The 12,520-nt window shown below is 40.2% G+C and overlaps 1 non-coding gene across 1 annotated transcript; it reads left to right on the plus strand.

Moving 5' to 3' along the window:
• Positions 1-6,326: 6,326 nt before the first annotated feature.
• Positions 6,327-6,408, plus strand: TRNAS-GCU (transfer RNA serine (anticodon GCU)). The gene has a single exon. It is a non-coding gene; the product is annotated as a tRNA-Ser (tRNA).
• Positions 6,409-12,520: the final 6,112 nt, after the last annotated feature.

Raw genomic sequence — 12,520 nt, forward strand, 5'->3', positions numbered from 1 at the left:
TGATGCCTTTTGGGCTCACTAATGCCCCTTCTGTCTTTCAGTGCTTCATGAATGATATTTTCCGAGACTTGGTGGATACATTTTTGATCATCTATCTGGATGATATTTTGATCTTTTCCAAGGATTGGGACTCTCATGTGGAACATGTTCGGACTGTGTTCCGGATTTTGAGGGAGAATTCCCTGTATGTCAAGGGATCGAATTGCCTTTTTGGTGTACAGAGGATTTCATTTTTGGGATTTATTTTGTCTCCGTCAACTATTGAAATGGACCCGGCCAAGGTACAGGCCATTTATGATTGGGTTCAGCCCACTTCTTTGAAGGCCCTCCAGAAATTTTTGGGTTTTGCTAATTTTTATCGTAAATTTATAGCTAATTTTTCTGGTTTTGCCAAATCATTGACTGATTTGACTAAGAAGGGTGCTGATATGCTGAATTGGTCTCCGGAGGCTGTTTCTTCCTTTCAGGAACTGAAGCGAAGGTTCACTTCTGCTCCGGTTTTGCGGCAACCTGATGTCTCACTCCCGTTTCAGGTAGAGGTGGACGCTTCTGAGATTGGTGCAGGAGCTGTTTTGTCCCAAAAAGATCCTGTAACATCTAAAATGAATCCCTGTGCTTTCTTTTCCCGAAAGTTCTCCCCATCCGAACGTAACTATGATGTGGGGAATCGGGAACTGTTAGCCATGAAATGGGCATTTGAGGAGTGGAGACATTGGTTGGAGGGAGCTAAACATCAAGTCGTGGTCCTTACTGACCACAAGAATTTGATTTACCTGGAGTCGGCCAAACGCTTGAATCCTAGACAGGCTAGGTGGGCCTTGTTTTTCACACGTTTTGATTTTGTGGTCTCTTTTCTTCCGGGCACTAAGAATGTGAAGGCTGGCGCCCTCTCTAGGAGTTTCTTTGCTGATTCTCCTGTTGTGACCAAGCCTGCTACCATCTTAGATGAGGGGGTAGTTCTTTCTGCCATCTCGCCCGATTTGAGACGTGCTCTGGAAGAGTTTCAGGAGGACAAACCTGAGCGTTGTCCCATTGGAAAATTGTATGTTCCTTACCAGTGGAGGAAGAGAGTGATGTCTGAAGTTCATTGCTCTGCATTGGCTGGTCATCCAGGTATTTTTGGTACTAGAGATTTGGTGAGTCAGTCTTTTTGGTGACCCGCCTTGTCTCGTGATGTCAGTAATTTTGTGCAGTCCTGTGGGACTTGCTCTCGGTCTAAACCTTGTTCTCGCTCTAGTGGGTTGTTGATGCCTTTGCCGGTGCCCAGGAGGACATGGACCCATATTTCAATGGATTTTATCTCTGATATGCCTGTCTCTCAGAGAATGACTGTTATTTGGGTGATTTGTGATAGATTCTCTAAGATGGTCCATCTTGTACCACTCCCTAAGTTGCCATCTTCCTTAGAGTTGGTGCCCTTGTTTTTGCAACAGGTGGTTCGCTTGCACGGGATTCCGGAGAACATTGTATCTGACAGAGGAGTTCAGTTTGTGTCTAGATTTTGGAGGACTTTCTGTTCCAAGCTGGGATTTCAGTTGTCCTTCTCCTCTGCATTTCACCCTCAGACCAATGGGCAGACGGAGAGAACAAACCAGACTTTGGAGTCGTATTTGAGATGTTTTATTTCTGCTGATCAGGATGATTGGGTTTCATTTTTGCCCTTGGCTGAATTTGCTTTAAATAATAGAGCTAGTTCTGCCACTTTGATGTCACCTTTTTTTGTAACTTTGGGTTTCATCCTCGATTCTCTTCATGGCAGGTGGAGCCTTCTGCCTGCCCAGGTGTTGACACTGTGGTGGAGAGAATGCACCAGATCTGGAACCAAGTGGTGGATAAGTTGTCTCTCTCCCAGGAAAAGGCTCAGCGGTTTTCCAACCGGCATAGGACCATTGGTCCCCAGTTTAAGGTGGGTGATATGGTTTGGTTGTCATCAAAGAATATCGCTATGAAGGTGGCTTCTCCAAAGTTTAAACCTAGATTTATTGGACCCTACAAGATTTTGGAGATTCTTAATCCAGTCTCTTTTCAATTGGCTCTTCCTGTTACATTTAAGATCCATAACGTGTTTCGTGTTTCATAAGTCTCTGTTAAAGAGGTTTGTTGAGCCAGTAGTTCCTGTGGTGGCACCTCCTGACCCGGTATTGGTTAAATGTAATGTGGAATATGAGGTTGAGAAGATACCTGGCTAGACGGAGACTCCAGTATTTGGTTAAATGGAAGGGTTATGGCCAGGAGGATAATTCTTGGGTCCCTGCATCCGATAATCATGCCGAAAGATTGGTTTGTGCCTTTCATCGCGCCCATCCTGGTCGCCCTGGTGGCGTGGATGAGGGTTCGGTGACCCATCCTCAAGGGGGAGGTACTGTTGTGAGTTCATTTTCCCCTTCACCGTCGATGTCTGATGAACTCCCTCTTCTGGTGAAGGAAGGTAGTGAGGCTGATTACCAAACACCTGATCTGGTAGATGATGACTGGGTAACAGGAAATTTTGACTGGATATAAGGCAGCCGACGCCCTTCTGAGTCGCTGGTGATTTCTCTGCTGGATTCTTGGAGACCAGTCTGATTCCTGCTTCCCAAAGATAAGTTTTTGCTCTGCTAGTGAACTTATTAGTTTTGCTTTGTTTACCTTGTTTTTTGGGGTTCAGCCATCCCCGGTCGGGGGTGTGCTGAGTTCCATTTTTGTCTCTGATCAGTTTGTCTCTTTGCTCTGTCTTCAGAATTTACCTGAGTGCTGATATAGTCATTTTGAAGTCCTAGCGACTTCAGGGCCTGTTTTTCCTATCAGACGGTTGGGACATTTTTTGGTAGGGATTTTTATGGATTGCAGACAGCAGCTTTTCTATCCTGTCCTTTTTAGTTAGCTTGGGCCCCATCGTTTGCTCAACCTATCTTTCTATCTGTGTTAGTGTTTTCATCCTGCTTCATCGTCATTATATGTTGGGGGCTGCCTATTGCTTTGGGGTCTGCTCTGGGGCAGTTTAGATTTCCCCTTTCTTTCTTTAGGCCTATTTAGTTCTCCGGCTGTGATCGAGGGGTCTAGGGCATCGTAGGAACCCCCCACGGCTACTGTTAGTTGTTGTGGATAGGATCAGGGGTCTGCAATCCGATAGCTACCAACCTCTCTGGTTTTCTGGACTTAGCTTGTATTTTTGTTTTTTCCTCCTTCGGTGACTCATTCATAACAGGGGTCCTTCTTAATGATGGGCCATAAATTATTTAGAACATCTCTTATCCTGTTCTATTGTGAACTGAATGTTGTAATAAAATTTGTTCTAAAGAGTTAAGCATCATCTTTCTTTTGTTTAGTCAGAGATTTGCTGAGGAGAATATTCTGGTTAAAATTTTTAAAAACATTATCACATGTAGAACTAATGAGTTTTTTGGGATACCTCTGAGCAAGGAACCTTTCCCTCAGGACCTCGGATTGTGTGTTAAAATCCTCATCATTAGAGCAGTTCTTTCTTATCTTTTGGAACTGATTGTGAGGAATATTAAAAAGCCATTTTTTGTAGTGTCCACTCTTAAAATGTACATAACTATTAGAATCCACCTCTTTAAAAAACGTTTTACTGCAAATCTTGGAATCCCTGATGAAAAATGTGATGTCGAAAAAATCCTGATTATTAACATGTGGGGTAAAAGTCAAGCCCCATCGATTATTCTGGATGGAACAAATGAGAGCACCCACATCTAAAACGTCATTGTCCCAGATTAAGAACAGGTCATCAATGTATCTTCTGTATAAAATGATGCCTTTATTAAAAGTCTCATTGGTGATAAAATTTTGTTCCCATTTATGGCCCATCATTAAGAAGGACCCCATACTTAATGGGGTCCTTCCAGACAAACCTGCTATCACCTTCCGAAAGGCCAGGTCATTAAAGAATATTCTGGCTCCAAGTAGACTTCTACCCCAGAAGCCTACTACCCATACCATTTCATCACCAGGGATTTATAAGTGTCACCGTCCTAATAGTGATTGCTGTCATACCATTTCACACTGCACGTCTGTTTGTCCACCCCATTACACTTGAAAAATTTCCCCTCAAATTCCACCTCACTTGTCATTCCTATTATGTTATATATGTCATTTCCTGTCCTTGTCCCAGATTGTATGTAGGTCGCACTACACAAGCACTGCATAGTCGCATGAATTCACACCGTCACAATATCAAAATAGGCTTCCAAAAACATGGACTTTCACGACACTTTGACACCACACATTCCAGAGATTTCAGTAAGGCCACCATTTATCCCATTGATCACATACCAGACCACATCCCCAATAGGTTCCAATCACTATGCAGAAAGGAAGTTTTTTGGATCTACAAACTCAAATCTATTGAGCCCAATGGTCTTAATATCATCAAAGATGTTTTTTATTGATTTAATTTTGACCCTGTGTTTTAATATCTTATCCTTTCAATTAGTTTATATCATCATCTTTGTTTTTTAAAGAAAAATTTTTTATGCATTTTTTTCACCCATGAATTTTTTTTTTTTTATTTTTTTTTACATTTTTATTAAGTCTTAACACTCAATTGTTAACCATTTTTATATCACCTATTCCAAAGAGTTTCTTCTTGTTGTTCTTCTCTTTTCTCCACCTAGAAAGAAATATTTGAGACTAGTTTTAGCTATTTACACATGATTTTAACCATTTTCTCCTTACTTTCCAGTTCCACATGTAGCATAGTGGACTAATACCATGCATTATATCCTCTGAGGCAAGTTTTAATCCACCCCAGGACTCAAGAGCCGTTTTTTAATCTTTTACCTTGTGATCCCACTCTGTCTTCCTATTTTTTAATCACGTTTTTTATACCAACACTCTTTTTATGGCATTTTAAACATCGTTTTTAATATGGTTGTAATAAAGCTTTATTGTTTTGTATGATTCATGTATATGTATCCATGCTGACGTGTCACCCCACTATTCTTGGCGCCTCCCCCTTTTTTATGTATATATACCCCTGCAATGATCTTCTGTAACATGCCCTGATGAAGTGAGCTGAGACTGGCTCAGGAAGCGCGTTGGCAATAAAGATATCTTGAATTCTACCACAGCAGCGCAGTCTCTTATTGCACTACCAGCCTTCTCTTTGAGATGAAGAATAGAAAGCACTGCTGACATTCGAAATCAAGATTTTCTATTTACTAAACAGGCTCTATGACCAACTAAGACAAATGACAAACAGGTGTGATACATTAGAAAGCCTGCTTAGAGAGTTAAACAGCCCTAAGCTGAGATAAAGAAGGAAGAGGACTGCTGGCATTCAAATTCAAGATTTTATGTTAACTAAACAGGCTCTTTGACCAACTAAGACAAAGGACAAACAGGTGTGATACATTAGAAAGCCTGCTTAGAGCGTTAAGAAGCCCCAAACTGACATAAAGAAAGAATAGCACTGCTGGCATTCAAATTCAAGATTTTCTGTTTACTAAACAGGCTCTTTGACCAACTAAGCCAAAGGACATAAAGGTGAGATACATTGGATACACGGATTAGAGATGCATAGAAAGGAGGCATTTCAAAACTAAATCAACTGGTTTTACATTGTCATGCTTGAAGCCATCTTTCTTCCTTTATATCTCTAAGATAGAAGAGATTTTTAATCTCACAATTGCACTACCAGTCGCAAGTGAAACACCTATTTTTAAGATAGGAAGCATCTTTGTGAGGAGAAGAAAACAAGGCATTGCTGAGATTCGAACTCAGGATCTCCTGTTTACTAGACAGGAACTTTAACCAACTAATCCACAGCACCAGAAGATGGCATGCATTTGAAATCCAAGGAAGATTGAAGCACCAATCGAACATTCAACTGGTTAGCGCAGCAAAACAATATTGAGCTTGAGTTCCATTCCACGTAGAGCAGAAACATGGAATAAGATTTCAATCTCAGTCATAACACTTAAGAAGCCAAGTAAATTTTGAAGAGCATTCATTTAAAAGACTGACAAATTTACAGAAGCTGTATCGAGGACAAAGGCTTTCAAGTTTTGCAATTGAATGAGCCATCTTTTAGCACAGCTGTAATTTGGGACTTGTTTTGCTTCCAAGTTATGACACAGAATAGACAGATTGAAGGAATGCCATGGCAAAACCAAAAGAAGGAAAAATTATGACTAATTGATATTAAAAACCTCAGCACTGGTTCATTTCTGATAGAGTTTTCCCCAAGCTAACTTCAAACAACAGGCACTGTAGTTGACGAGATAAGGCAACTCTGACAAAAGCCAACATACAATCTTCAGTGAAAAAACACTGACTGGTAAAAACCCTCTCAACATCTTCCCACCTAAACGCACGGGTGGTATGTAGACGAGGTGGCCGAGTGGTTAAGGTGATGGACTGCTAATCCATTGTGCTCTGCATGCATGGGTTCGAATCCCATCCTTGTCAGATTAATCTGCTTCTTCTTTCGTGTTGAATGGTTTGGTTTTCATTTTTAACCCAAGCGGTGGACACTTCAAGCATGAAAGTTTACAATACTCCTGTGCTGCTATCAAACTTTGCAGAGTCAGGCTGGTTTCACATTTGCATTTTTTAGCGCTGGAAAAAAACGCTAACCTGCGCATGCGTTTTTTCCCCTATCTTTAACATGGGTGCGCATACCTGCGCGCTTGTAAGCGCATGTATGCGATTTTCATGCGCTGCGTTTTTTTGGGGTGTGCGATTGGATTTTCCAGACGCATCATGTTGCATTTTTTGGCCCTGCAAAAAAGCGCATGCGCACATATGCGCACGTTTTGCGCTAAAAATGGCCATTATAGCCTATAGATGCGCATATGTGCGCACTGGCATGCTCATGTAAGCGTTTTTTTGCATATGCGTTTTTTTTTTTTAACCATGGAATTTAGGGGTTTGAGTTAGAGTTAGGGTTAGTTAAGGGGGTTTAGGGTTAGGGTTAGGGTCAGGGTCAGGGTTAGGGTTGGGTTTTGGGTCAGGGTTAGGGTTTAGTATGGTTTGGTTAAGGGTTAGGGTCAGGGTTAGGGTCAGGATTAGGGTTAAGTATGGTTTTGTTAAGGGTTAGGGTCAGGGTTAGGGTTAGGGTTAGGGTTAGGGTCAGGGTTAGGGTTAGGGTTAGGGTCAGGGTTAGGGTTAGGGTCAGGGTTAGGGTTAAGTATGGTTTTGTTAAGGATTAGGGTCAGGGTTAGGGTCAGGATTAGGGTTAAGTATGGTTTTGTTAAGGGTTAGGGTTAGGGTTAGGGTTAGGGTTAGGGTTAGGGTCAGGGTTAGGGTTAGGGTTAGGGTCAGGGTTAGGGTTAGGGTCAGGGTTAGGGTTAAGTATGGTTTTGTTAAGGATTAGGGTCAGGGTTAGGGTCAGGATTAGGGTTAAGTATGGTTTTGTTAAGGGTTAGGGTCAGGGTTAGGGTTAGGGTTAGGGTCAGGGTTAGGGTCAGGATTAGGGTCAGGGTTAGGGTTAGGGTTAGGGTTAGGGTCAGGGTCAGGGTTAGGGTTAAGTATGGTTTTGTTAAGGGTTAGGGTCAGGGTTAGGGTTAGGGTTAGGGTCAGGGTTAGGGTTAGGGTTAGGGTTAGGGTCAGGGTTAGGGTCAGGGTTAGGGTTAGGGTCAGGGTTAGGGTTAGGGTTAGTTAGGGTTTAGGGTTTGGGTTAGGGTTAAGTATGATTTGGTTAAGGGTTAGGGTCAGGGTTAGGGTTAGGGTTAGGGTCAGGGTTAGGGTTAGGGTTAGGGTCAGGGTTAGGGTTAGTAAAGTCATGGTTTGGGTAGTGTGAGGGGCCACCTAAAAATGTTGGAAAAAAACGCAAACGTGGTAAAAACGCGCTAAAAACGCATACAAACACATAAAAACGCTGCGTTTTTTTCATGCATGCTCATAAAAATGCTTGAAAAAAACGCAGCAGTTGTATGCTTATGTATGCGTTTTTTCAATGCGTTTTTTTGCTTGAAAAACGCGCTGCAAAAAAAAGCAAGTGTGAAACTAGCCTCAGATCTGTAAATCCACTCGTTTTAATTTGTAAAGCTTGATGCCATCCTATATTCTGTAAAGAAAATTATATCCTCTAATTCCTTTTAAAGTGTTTCAACAGCAGAGAATTTTTTTTCTCAATTGCACTATATTAGGGCTGTGGGAAATTAATATTTGATGACAAACAAGAGTAAAAGTCCTCTTTTTGGGGTAAAAACCCACAAAATGAGATGAAGAATAGAAAGCACTTCTGACATTCAAAATCAAGATTTTTCATTTACTAAATAGGCTCTTTGACCAACTAAGCCAAAGGACAAACAGGTGCGAAACATTAAAAAGCCTGCTTAGAGAGTTAAACAGCCCTAAACTGAGATAAAGAAGGAAAAGGACTGCTGGCATTCAAATTCAAGATTTTCCATTTACTAAATAGGCTCTTTGACCAACTAAGACAAAGGACAAACAGGTGTGATACATTAGAAAGCCTGCTTAGAGAGTTAAACAGCCCTAAACTGAGATAAAGAAGGAAGAGGACTGCTGGCATTCAAATTCAAGATTTTCTGTTTACTAAACAGGCTCTTTGACAAACTAAGACAAAGGACAAACAGGTGTGATACATTAGAAAGCCTGCTTAGAGAGTTAAACAGCCCTAAACTGAGATAAAGAAGGAAGAGGACTGCTGGCATTCAAATTCAAGATTTTCTGTTTACTAAACAGGCTCTTTGACCAACTAAGACAAAGGACAAACAGGTGTGATACATTAGAAAGCCTGCTTAGAGAGTTAAGAAGCCCCAATCTGACATAAAGAAAGAATAGCTGGCATTCAAATTCAAGATTTTCTGTTTACTAAACAGGCTCTTTGACCAACTAAGCCAAAGGACATAAAGGTGAGATACATTGGATAAACGGATTAGAGATGCATAGAAAGGATGCATTTCAAAACTAAATGAACTGGTTTTACATTGTCATGCTTGAAGCCATCTTTCTTCCTTTATATCTCTTAGGTAGAAGAGATTTTTAATCTCATAATTGCACTATCAGTCGCAAGTGAAACACCTATTTTTAAGATAGGAAGCTTCTTTGTGAGGAAACATTAAAATAATAACATTAAAATAATTGCACTATCAGTCGCAAGTGAAACACCTATTTTTAAGATAGGAAGCTTCTTTGGGATTCGAACTCAGGATCTCCTGTTTACTAGACAGGCGCTTTAACCAACTAAGCCACAGCACCAGAAGATGGCATGCACTTGAAATCAAAGGAAGATTGAAGCACCAATCGAACATTCAACTGGTTAGCGCAGCAAAATAATATTGAGCTTGAGTTCCATTCCACGTAGAGCAGAAACATGGAATAAGATTTCAATCTCAGTCATAACACTTAAGAAGCCAAGTAAATTTTGAAGAGCATTCATTTAAAAGACTGACAAATTTACAGAAGCTGTATCGAGGACAAAGGCTTTGAAGTTTTGCAATTGAATGAGCCATCTTTTAGCACAGCTGAAATTTGGGACTTGTTTTGCTTCCAAGTTATGACACAGAATAGACAGATTGAAGAAATGCCATGGCAAAACCAAAAGGAGGAAAAATTATGACTAATTGATATTAAAAACCTCAGCACTGGTTCATTTCTGATAGAGTTTTCCCCAAGCTAACTTCAAACAACAGGCACTGTAGTTGACGAGATAAGGCAACTCTGACAAAAGCCAACATACAATCTTCAGTGAAAAAACACTGACTGGTAAAAACCCTCTCAACATCTTCCCACCTAAACGCACGGGCGCTATGTAGACGAGGTGGACGAGTGGTTAAGGTGATGGACTGCTAATCCATTGTGCTCTGCATGCATGGGTTCGAATCCCATCCTCGTTGGATTAATCTGCTTCTTCTTTCATGTTGAATGGTTTGGTTTTCATTTTTAACCCAAGCGGTGGACACTTCAAGCATGAAAGTTTACAATACTCCTGTGCTGCTATCAAACTTTGCAGAGTCAGATCTGTAAATCCACTCGTTTTAATTTGTAAAGCTTGATGCCATCCTATATTATGTAAAGAAAATTATATCCTCTAATTCCTTTTAAAGTGTTTCAACAGCAGACAATTTTTTTTCTCAATTGCACTATATTAGGGCTGTGGGAAATTAATATTTGATGACAAACAAGAGTAAAAGTCCTCTTTTTGGGGTAAAAACCCACAAAATGAGATGAATAATAGAAAGTACTGCTGACATTCAAAATCAAGATTTTCCTTTTACTAAATAGGCTCTTTGACCAACTAAGCCAAAGGACAAACAGGTGCGAAACATTAAAAAGCCTGCTTAGAGAGTTAAACAGCCCTAAACTGAGATAAAGAAGGAAAAGGACTGCTGGCATTCAAATTCAAGATTTTCCATTTACTAAATAGGCTCTTTGACCAAGTAAGACAAAGGACAAACAGGTGTGATACATTAGAAAGCCTGCTTAGAGAGTTAAACAGCCCTAAACTGAGATAAAGAAGGAAGAGGACTGCTGGCATTCAAATTCAAGATTTTCTGTTTACTAAACAGGCTCTTTGACCAACTAAGACAAAGGACAAATAGGTGTGATACATTAGAAAGCCTGCTTAGAGAGTTAAGAAGCCCCAAACTGACATAAAGAAAGAATAGCACTGCTGGCATTCAAATTCAAGATTTTCTGTTTGCTAAACAGGCTCTTTGACCAACTAAGCCAAAGGACATAAAGGTGAGATACATTGGATAAACGGATTAGCGATGCATAGAAAGGAGGCATTTCAAAACTAAATCAACTGGTTTTACATTGTCATGCTTGAAGCCATCTTTCTTCCTTTATATCTCTTAGGTAGAAGAGATTTTTAATCTCATAATTGCACTATCAGTCGCAAGTGAAACACCTATTTTTAAGATAGGAAGCTTCTTTGTGAGGAAACATTAAAATAATAACATTAAAATAATTGCACTATCAGTCGCAAGTGAAACACCTATTTTTAAGATAGGAAGCTTCTTTGGGATTCGAACTCAGGATCTCCTGTTTACTAGACAGGCGCTTTAACCAACTAAGCCACAGCACCAGAAGATGGCATGCACTTGAAATCAAAGGAAGATTGAAGCACCAATCGAACATTCAACTGGTTAGCGCAGCAAAATAATATTGAGCTTGAGTTCCATTCCACGTAGAGCAGAAACATGGAATAAGATTTCAATCTCAGTCATAACACTTAAGAAGCCAAGTAAATTTTGAAGAGCATTCATTTAAAAGACTGACAAATTTACAGAAGCTGTATCGAGGACAAAGGCTTTGAAGTTTTGCAATTGAATGAGCCATCTTTTAGCACAGCTGAAATTTGGGACTTGTTTTGCTTCCAAGTTATGACACAGAATAGACAGATTGAAGAAATGCCATGGCAAAACCAAAAGGAGGAAAAATTATGACTAATTGATATTAAAAACCTCAGCACTGGTTCATTTCTGATAGAGTTTTCCCCAAGCTAACTTCAAACAACAGGCACTGTAGTTGACGAGATAAGGCAACTCTGACAAAAGCCAACATACAATCTTCAGTGAAAAAACACTGACTGGTAAAAACCCTCTCAACATCTTCCCACCTAAACGCACGGGCGCTATGTAGACGAGGTGGACGAGTGGTTAAGGTGATGGACTGCTAATCCATTGTGCTCTGCATGCATGGGTTCGAATCCCATCCTCGTTGGATTAATCTGCTTCTTCTTTCATGTTGAATGGTTTGGTTTTCATTTTTAACCCAAGCGGTGGACACTTCAAGCATGAAAGTTTACAATACTCCTGTGCTGCTATCAAACTTTGCAGAGTCAGATCTGTAAATCCACTCGTTTTAATTTGTAAAGCTTGATGCCATCCTATATTATGTAAAGAAAATTATATCCTCTAATTCCTTTTAAAGTGTTTCAACAGCAGACAATTTTTTTTCTCAATTGCACTATATTAGGGCTGTGGGAAATTAATATTTGATGACAAACAAGAGTAAAAGTCCTCTTTTTGGGGTAAAAACCCACAAAATGAGATGAATAATAGAAAGTACTGCTGACATTCAAAATCAAGATTTTCCTTTTACTAAATAGGCTCTTTGACCAACTAAGCCAAAGGACAAACAGGTGCGAAACATTAAAAAGCCTGCTTAGAGAGTTAAACAGCCCTAAACTGAGATAAAGAAGGAAAAGGACTGCTGGCATTCAAATTCAAGATTTTCCATTTACTAAATAGGCTCTTTGACCAAGTAAGACAAAGGACAAACAGGTGTGATACATTAGAAAGCCTGCTTAGAGAGTTAAACAGCCCTAAACTGAGATAAAGAAGGAAGAGGACTGCTGGCATTCAAATTCAAGATTTTCTGTTTACTAAACAGGCTCTTTGACCAACTAAGACAAAGGACAAATAGGTGTGATACATTAGAAAGCCTGCTTAGAGAGTTAAGAAGCCCCAAACTGACATAAAGAAAGAATAGCACTGCTGGCATTCAAATTCAAGATTTTCTGTTTGCTAAACAGGCTCTTTGACCAACTAAGCCAAAGGACATAAAGGTGAGATACATTGGATAAACGGATTAGCGATGCATAGAA

This window comes from Dendrobates tinctorius, unplaced genomic scaffold (assembly GCF_039654945.1).
Source record: "Dendrobates tinctorius isolate UK_male_01 unplaced genomic scaffold, ASM3965494v1 ptg000254l, whole genome shotgun sequence".
Lineage (NCBI taxonomy): Eukaryota > Metazoa > Chordata > Amphibia > Anura > Dendrobatidae > Dendrobates > Dendrobates tinctorius.